Source organism: Helianthus annuus, chromosome 6 (assembly GCF_002127325.2).
Source record: "Helianthus annuus cultivar XRQ/B chromosome 6, HanXRQr2.0-SUNRISE, whole genome shotgun sequence".
Taxonomy (NCBI): domain Eukaryota; kingdom Viridiplantae; phylum Streptophyta; class Magnoliopsida; order Asterales; family Asteraceae; genus Helianthus; species Helianthus annuus.
The window spans coordinates 72,153,014-72,163,177 of record NC_035438.2 but is presented as its reverse complement, the minus strand read 5'-3'; the positions used below and the strand labels follow the sequence as shown (position 1 = coordinate 72,163,177).

The 10,164-nt window shown below is 38.4% G+C and overlaps 1 long non-coding RNA gene across 1 annotated transcript; it reads left to right on the top strand.

Annotated features, from left to right (window-relative positions):
* The first annotated feature begins 7,834 nt into the window (after positions 1-7,834).
* LOC110874813 lies at positions 7,835-9,826 on the top strand. The gene is made up of 4 exons (XR_002556237.2): positions 7,835-8,189; positions 8,984-9,058; positions 9,186-9,306; positions 9,621-9,826. It is a non-coding gene; the product is annotated as an uncharacterized LOC110874813 (long non-coding RNA).
* Positions 9,827-10,164: the final 338 nt, after the last annotated feature.

Below are 10,164 nucleotides of genomic sequence, written 5' to 3'. Positions count from 1 at the left end.
AAATGCGTTACTTAGACCGATCACAAGGGCCTTCCGTGTACCCTGGTTTCGAAAGAGCTAAACCAGTAAATGGCATCGTTGGATGGAACTCCGGGGTAGATTACGACTATGGAACCTAAACGTGTATGAGCTTGCAGCTCACTATCGACTCTAACTTACCTAATCAGACTCGCTCTGTTCAAACTAGAGAACTGAAGGAAGAGAAATTGCATGCTAAACCCATGCGGGGCATGGAGAAGTAACTTTTGGCAGGACGGGCGATATTCGCTACCTCACGAAACGAATGTGGATCTCATTATACAGCCACTGTAGGGAAACTTGTGTCGAACAAAGCACACCGGCTTCGATATTCTAGTCGTTTGGGTATTGATGAGAGATATCAGGATCTATAAAACTTGTACTAGTGATCAGGCATGAAGGCCCACCCAGCAATGTATGGGAATGATGTTTGACTTGTGGGAACGTCAAGGTGGAATATTAGCAACCAGAAACACACGTATGGAAATGAGAACAGACTGCCATGGAATTTTTCACTAGTCTACTTACAACTCAAAACAGAAACATCATCACCTGGGTGATCATTGATGGACTCAAGTTACCAGCACACTTTCATGCAATCAAGAAAACTGATGAGTCTTCACAGTTGTGAATGTTCCCCTGAGGGAGGCGGCTTTTAGGCACGAGATCCCAACTTCTGTTACCTCTGATTTCGATCGATACCTGATTCATGACACGCACTAGACAACACCCTTAGCTCGAGTCTAGACATGAGCATTACTTATCATTGTAGGACAACCGGATGGAGTAACGAACCATCCTGACACACGAAGACATGTTGCGAGCATGTGCATGATTGTCTCTAGTAAACATTTGGAAACGACACCTATCCTTGGGCGAGCTTTACTGCAGCCGTTACCGTATTAGTATGCATACAGCTTTGTTTGAGGCATTGCATAGATGATAATGCCAATTTCCTCGTGGACTAAGGTGGGTGACAACCTAACCACAGATCCAAGACTTGTGCTCAAACTCTTGAAGGTTGCGTAGATCGTAAATTGCTTGACGGCAATGCGTGACCGCCAGGAAAGTTGATAAACTTAGGAAACACTGGAAGTTCGCTGTAGGCGGACGTGTCATGATTGAAAGTCTTGCCCTGGAAGGCTGCGGTACGCTACGGGGAAGCGTGGCAAGCTTAATTCACAATGCGTTTAACATTTGGAATTCTGGAAGGAAGTGGGGACATGACTCACAAACACGAGTTACCTAACGAATTGGGTAACGTTCACGATAACATTATGCCTCGAATCTAAAGAAGTGTTTGCCCGACGGAACAATTGCGATACCCTTACTAGGACCTAAGGTTAACAACAAATTGTAATCGTCAAGGAATCTATTGAAAGCATGGAACATGAAGTCAAGGATCGTTATTATGGTCGAATTCCAATCGTGGGAGTTCGTTGGAACTCAAGGCGTGGGCAAGCGATGATCGGAGAAAGCTCTAGCACTCTCCGTTGTTAAAACGGTTGAATCAATTTCAGATATTAACGGCGAATTTCGGGACGAAATTCCCTTTCAATTTGGGGATGATGTGGCACCTGGGGAAAATCCACAATCATCCAGATCTAATACCGTGCTGCTTTGGATTACTTGCTTTGGACTACTTGTCAAATTTCGGGACGAAATTTCTTTCAAGTTGGGGATGATGTGACAACCCGAATTCCCGAGGTTAATTATATTTGCATCACTTCTATCCATATTCGTCATACGTTGTGATCTGGTATTGTATGAAACTGTTATAGTTGGGTTTAACTAAATGATTATGATGTTTATATGTGATTAAATTAGGGCCGCACATGATGGGCCACACTCACACACACACACCTTAGTTCGCTAGAGTACCTCGGCTCACACATGAATCCGGACCGAGTCACAAGAGCCCACCTTTCGCAGGCCCAAGTCCAATCCGAGTCCATCTTTCTTTTCCCCTTGTATGCGTATATTATCTATTAGAATATATATTTGTAAACCCTATGTCCCCTCTAAACTAGCGGCAGCAAACTCTTGTTGAGGCATCATCTCCTTCGGTCGAGTATTTTGGTTAGTAGATCCGTACTTGTATTAATTCTAAATTGTTTGTTTTGTTTATGCACGGACTCGATTGATTTTTATGTATATATGAGATGTTCGTGTAGGTTAGGGTTAGTTGTAGGTGATTCTTTTAATCAATACAGAAGTATTCATGATAAAGAATGGGTATTCGAAATCACTAACAAAGTCAATAGCCCACTAACCGATTTCTTGTATGGTCCAATCAAAGTTGCCACAAAATTCACATGCAAATAACCAATTTCCAGCAAGTCTTTTATGGTCCAATGCAATGGAAGGAAAGTGGGCTATTGAAAGTTGATACCCTTTTGTCAAGATGGCGGCCATGTGTGCATTTGCATTCTTGATTTAATCAACCCACATGTGCATATTTTTATTAAAGTTGTCAGTATAGTATTTGTATTTACATTCTTGATTAACATGCTGGTGGATTGTATGCATTATGTATGTTAGTGATGCATGTTCATTATGATACATGTGATGTGAACCGATGTATTGGGAATACACTAGAATATTAATGGGTTATTATAGGGATTTCAGCACCGAAAAGAATGGCAGACTATTATTGATTTTTGTTATGTAGTGATTGGTTGTAAGTTAGGGTGTAATATAGTTGTCAGGCAATATTAATAATCAGTATGTAGCAATATTAATATGTGGAACAAATTTGGTATTGCGTGTGGGGGGATTGGGATTGGACCGAGAATGATATATGTGCATAATTAGTGGACCGCTGGAAACAAACCAATAGAATCATACTATGTGAATGAGCCGAATACTTAAACAGGCTGTGTACAAGTTTGTGTAACCGGTAATATGTTAAGGTTGAAGGTTGGGAAATAAATGACTTAGTGTTACAATGACCCGGTGCTTCAACCTGTTAATTCTTCAACATCATGTGACCCCTTTAGCGGCAATTGTGCGATCCCAAAACCAACAACCCACTGACCTGTTGTGGCCCACTCAAACCTGACCCAAATCTGATACCTATTCAGCCCATCGGTTTTGCTTACGGATCCATGCAGATATTCAACGCATTGGGCTGAAACCTTTGGTTAACTGATAACCGTGGGCCGGGTATTCAAGGGGTTGTACGGGGGCCCAAGTATCTAGTATATATATGTATATACATAATACGGGTTGGGTTATAAACACTAAACAGTGGGTGGTCAAGTTAACTCGGGCCACCCATGTGTTATATTGGCAAGGCCCAGTGGGCCATATTTCTAAATGGAGTGACGTGTTAAACGGTTATGAAATGTTAGTCGGGTGTGTTGGTGAAACCAAGCAACTTGTAACTCGAATGCTATTAAGTGATATGTAATCTAACTTGTAGACTTAACTGTGTGATTGATGTATGATATCGAATAATACGAAATGGTAACATGAGAAGTTTGGTGATTCGTGCCCTTGTTATGATAAGCGGTAGGGATATGTATGGTACTTGTTTGTTACTCGTATGCTGTGTGACAACCTACAGAATGCAACGTGAATACAAACTAATCGTGTTGATAAACAATGATAGGACGTGGTTGATCACATTGTAGCTTAACTGAATCTTTTTGTGTATCATACCGAGCAATCCCAGGTGAGTTCATTGCATTTTCTCAAGCATGCGTCCCGGTGGTTTGGGACAACTGGTAAACATTGGACGGGAAACATTGGGTAAACAACTTAATCGGTTTTGGTCATTGCCTGGAGGGCAATGGGGGTAATTAGTTGATAGCGCTATAGGTACTAATTATCTGGGTTTCACTATGGTTGTTTAGAGGCACACTCCTCGGTTACGTAAGGGCGGTTCCCCTAGGGTAACTAACTGGACAACATAGTGGGTTGCTTAGAGGCACACTCCTCGGTTACGTAAGGGCGTAGTCCCTAGGGTAACTAACTGAGCAACATCGTAACGCATCATTGAATCGCATTAACATATATCTGGTAACACAACGCGTAAGCAACACTTTGAACTCACCAGCGTAGTCTGACACACTTGTTTGCATGCTTGTAGGTAGTTAACGTTTGGAACATGGACTTGCTATCTGGGAGTGCTGGAGTGGTCATGGATCGAGACTCTTGGGTGACTTATAAACGTTACATTGATTTTGAATGTTATCATGAAACTATTACTAAACGAATTAATACATGCTTCCGCTACACAACTTTTGAGAATTGTTAACATGTTGACATTTTATATTAGTAGTTAACATCATGACTTATTAAATATCTATCATTGGTTCAATGTGATTGGTGGCTCGAACTCTGATGCGTAACACGCCTCGCGGGGTTTCCGCAGGTGGAATTTTGGGGGTGTTACAACTTACCTTGTGTATGAAAATGGATGTCATACATAGAGATGCGGTTTAACACCGCATCCTATGAACTTTTTCGTCACGACAAGGGATCTTGGTAACAACAATGGTTACCGCATATGGTGATGCGGCCTGGCACCGCATTCTATAGACATCTTTGCCAAAGCAAGGGACGCGGAAACGACTGCAGTTACCGCAGATAGCGATGCGGCCCGACACTGCATTCTATCCACAGAGCAAGTGGGACTGACATCGTAACAGCAAGTGGCACCAATGGCAGTCGCCTGTCAGCCCACACGTAAGCAACGCTGGCACACAGATTGATAGTCGCAGTGGAACGTGGCATCACCTCGGTGACTGACAAGCCTGACACACCTGCAAAGGGCTGCACGCTGTCAGTCTAGCCACTCAATCACCCTCCTTCACTCCTCGGCTATAAACACCCATCCCAGACCAGGTTTAAGGTGTAACGCCCTGCGTCCCTGAACTTTTAACTTTTGGCAAGACTAGTCCCTATACGAATGAGACTTAACTATGTGAACATTTGTGAAACTTTGTGATACTTTGAAACTTGACACTTGATGCTTGATACTTATTAAACGCTATGAATCTTGATTCTTGGTGAGACTTTAAACTTAATACTTGATACCTGACTCTTGATAACACACTTTGCTCTCAAGCAAATTACTGATTCTCACGTTGGAGAGTGGTAACAAGGAGCATCCCCCACCCCATCCTCCTTGTTACGAGTCACGGTGTGTTTCCCTTGTGCAGGAGACAGATCAAGCGGACGATCCAGCCACCGATCCTCGGAAAGAAGGGATTTTCATCATCAAATCTTGGTCATTATTTTATATTTGTATATTGATAATCAAGGGGTAGGATTAGTTCACTATTGTTCACAATCAAGGGGTTGTTCACAAATGAACCTAACTCTATATATGTTTGTGTTTATATGTATATATTAATAAAATAACTAGAGGCGCACATTAATAATGTTTGGTTCAAGATCCAACTAGATCCCACATAATTATAGAATTGAAAGCCGATACCAATAGTCCATTGTCGAATTGGACGAAACCTTATGGCCGAAAACTGCACTTTACTCTAACAACTAACAACCCCATCGTCACTTTCCTATTTGTTAGGCGACGCTTGATGCTCGCTTGACGTTCGATCAAAAAATACCCTGGTCGAAAGGCGCTCGTTCGACTTTGGCTCGGTTGAAAAAACGCTCGGTTCAATTTAGTTTATAAACGAACCAAGCACGAGCAAAGCTCCGGTCGGTTCGGCTCGGCTCGTGATTGTATTATTGTCCATTATGGTATAATATACCACAACCCAGTATAATACATCTAATATGTTGGTGCAGTAATGTCTATCGCCTCCGTCAATATGATTTTGAAACAGAAGAAAACAGGACATTATAGTGTTATATTTAGTGAAAAGGCAAGGTGGCAATTCTGTAATTAATGAGAAATCTCATTAAACCCCTTGGCCTATAAATAGGAGAGTAGTGTCTTGATTTTAGGACTTTTGCACATTTTGGAGTTTGGAGAGCTTTGGAGCTATAGAGAGAGTCTAGAGAGAGAAATTGCAAAAGGTGATTCACGTGATTGTAAGATTTCATATCTTTGAATAGAATCACAGATTTAGTACGTTCTCGTGTTCGGTCCACGCACGCGTACGGATTCCGCACGTCACACGTGTCGATACGCAATCGTTCGGGAGTCGAAAACCGATCCTACATAATATGACCTAATAAAAGCCCAACATGATCAATCAAGAGCCATCATGAATATTATGACCATATATGATCCATTAAGATATATATAATGCGGGATCATGGTGCTTAAGATTCATAATCACTATTAAGGCCCAACATGATTCATTAAGACATACATAGTCTATTATTTCTCATCGTGGTGTAATACAATCCAATCTATTTATTTTTTCAAGACATAATGTGACTTAGTTAAGCCTATCATTATATTAATGCCCAACATAATCCATTGAGAGTTATAAGATCTATTATATCCATTATTATATACTATGAGTGACTCCAACCCTATATGACGCCTTTAAGATATAATGTTCCCATAAAGCCCATCGATGTCCATTAAGATGTATATGATTGTTTCACGCCTAAAATACAAAGCTCGTTTAGCATCATGACACTAAACGAGCCTAAAGCTTAAGCTCGAGCATGAAATACAACTCGTTTAGTTATCGAGCTCGAGCCCAAGCCTAAAAGACAAAGCTTGTTTAGGGTCGCAAAGCTAAACGAACCAAACATAAATTTAGTTTTTTTTAAAAAAAAAAATATAATACAACGATAATGATGATTATAACCTAATCCATTTAAAGGCGGTTTCAACTGAAGCCCATATGGGTCTTTGTAATAGGCTAATAGCAAACAATATCGAAGCGAGTTCGCGCTGAGCTTTTAGCTCGTTTGAGATTGTTCGTAAAATAGCTCGAGCCGAGCTCGGGCTTTGAGTTTTACTCGCAAACCGAGCTCGAGCTCAAATAAGTAGACTCGAACAGAGCCGATCTCGAGCCTAAAATACAAAGCTCGTTTAGGCTAGTCGAAACATTATTTTTGTTTTTTAATTTAAAATATAATGATAAAGATGATTTTAACCCAATTTTAAAAAGCCAAAGTCGGCCTCAACTAGGCGCATTTGGTACAATATCGAAATTAGTTGGAGTTGAGCTTTTAGCTCGTTTGAGATTATTCGCAAAATAGCTCGAGTTTTGGGTTTTACTCGCGAGCCAAACTCGAGCTCAAATAAGTAGACTTGAACTGAGTCGAGCATAAAAACATGATGAGTCAAGCTTGAGTAGTGAAAGGCTCGGGCCGACTCCTTTAAAACCGAACAACTCGTTTATAAATTGTGAACTTATATCACTTATTTAAAAATATGGGTTAAACGGGTCGGGTTTGGGTTGACCTGAATTAATATGGGTCGGGTTATGATTGAAATATTTGACCCGAATAATAATATGGGTCGGGTTCCGGTTGAATATTTCAACCCGTCAACCCGTAACCCGTCAACCCATCAACCCGACACGATTGCCACCCCTATGGCACATTAAATATATTAAATATATAAAGAAATTCAAAATTAAAAATAAAATATTAAAGCTTAGTTTTGATATTATGGTTTATATTATAATCATAAAACTAAGCGTAACCGTAACCGTAACCGGTCATACATATGTATATTTTTTTTAGCTTTGTTTTTAGCTAAATGTTAATATTCTTTCACAAATTTTTATTTTATTTTTTACTTTCCCTCCTATTTTCCCAAATCAGTTCCCCCCATTTTTTTTTTTTGATTTTTTTCATTACTCGTTATTTCCCCCCAAATTGGTTTCCCTCTACCAAAAATTGAATTTTAATTTTCACATTTTACAATCTCCATTCATTCTTTTATTTAGCCCTAATTTGCTCCACTCTTCAAAATTGGTTCTACTTTCATGCTTCTATGTAACCACGATGGACGGAGAGGGTGAGCAACGAATGACGGGACCGTGATAGAGGGTGAGCAGTCAGCAGTGAATGATGGTGATGATGTCGTTGCCTGTCAATGGTGGTTCCGCCATAGCGATTATTGATTGGTTTTGCCCTCCATCTCACCACCGCATTTTTTGTAGATTGTGAAATTAAAGCCTTCTATGTTTTTTTTTTGTTTTGCAGTTGCTTTTGATAGTAGGGCTTGCAATCCTTTTGAGAAACTTACGTGATTGGATTCTTCTTTAATCGTCGTCAAGGTAGTGCAACTCATCCTTGTTTATTCCTTCAATTCCCAATACACTATATATATATATGCATATGCATACCAAATTTTGTGAAGAATCCTGTTATGTTTTAGTTTATAGCTATGTCTTTATCTTGTAATTCCGTGAAAATATTCAGAAGTTTACTGTACTTAACTGATATCAAAGCTTTAGAATTTGTCTAGAATGATGTAATTTGTATCGCTTTTCTTTTCATACTGACATGTAGCAAAAGAGGTACTACATCATCTTACATCATTATTATAATAACTGTTGTGTTTATTAATAGATTAAAGCACTTAATTTATTTAATATACAATTTAGCATACCAAGTGTTTAAAAAAATCCCATAGAGAAGCTATCTTGTTCTATGCCTTGTAGTTGTTTTGTGCTTACTTTCTAGTACCAGTTTTATCAACTCCTATTTAAAAATAACTTTGATACCTGACACTTGGTGTTGTAAATGACTTCAACTATTGAAAATAATATATTTTTAATTACATAAAGAAGTCCAATCTACTTTTCAGTGACATGTGACTCAATAATGTAGTGCAATTTTTTACTCATGATTCATGAGGTGGATGCTAATAGTGCAATATGGCTTAAATGTTAATCGTCTTTGCAACATATTTTACAAATCGTTGATGAATGGCTTCTATATGTGCAGTTTGATACCATAAATGAGAATCTAGTAGAGAACTTCAGATCTTGCATTCATAAAACTTTGTTTTTGTTTCCCATTTACTTGGAAGGGATCATTTTAATATTTCGTCTTATAATGATTTCAGGACAAGGAACAATATAACGCATGGGGAACAATACCGGGCTATAGAGATAACTATGTTATGCCTTAAAAACAAGTGGTATGTATTTCTTTGATAGCAATATCACAATATAGATGCCTATGTTCATCTTTAGTTTGACTTGTGCAGCTGTGCTTTTTGTTTAAATTGGCTACATACAATTTTTAATACTTGTTTTTAATTGTAGGGTGGTATACCTGCTCTAAAATGGTCTTATGTAGATTGAGAGAGACAAAATTGTTCATCACGTAAACTGTAATTGGAGTTGACCACATTCTTGAATAACTGCCCCAATAATCCTTAAACTGGTATACCTTTTCTCACCCAAACCAAGAAATTAGTAACTCATTTTGATTCACATAAGACATGTATATCCTTGCATTAGATGAATGCTTTTTGCATGCTCTTGTATGGTTTGTGATTTATGATTGTAGTATTGTCGGAGTTTAAGGTCGTGGATTCGGATCTTCATGTCTTATGTGCATATGTAGCGACATGTTTTATGTGTATGCATGTTAATAGTGTTTTGAACATTTGAATTTAAAGATTGCATTTCATCCACATGTACACTTGTGTATACATTTTAAGCTCATTTTATTAATGTAACTTTATATTTTGTTAGGCAATGCGGTTTGGTTCCAAGTATGAATAGAAGACGGTACTGGGTTGCAAGTATGAAGACATCGGTTCGGGACGCTATTGTATATCACTTTCATCATCTAAAGATATATATGTATTTATGTTACTTTAAAACTCTTGTAATCTTGTGTTACTTTGAAACCTTTGTAATTTGTATTCTTGTGTTATATTATATTGGTTCTAATTTAATTTTGTTTTTTGTATATTTTATTTTCATTTTTAGATCATTTGTCGAAAATATAATTTTTTGGGAATTTTTAATAAAATTTCTTGGAAATTAACAAGCTATATCTATATATAATTATTTTACTCTAAAACACCAAGAGATGCGGTTTTAGAACCGCATCTCTTGAGTATATTAAGAAAATATAGTTTTTTTTGTTAATATATCAAAAGATGCGGTTATAGAACCCGCATCTTTTGAGTATATTAGGAAAAAGTAGTTTTTTTGTTAATATATTAAAAGATGCGGTTCTAGAACCCCATCTTTTGAACCCGTATTATTTGGCATATAGGCAAAAGATGCC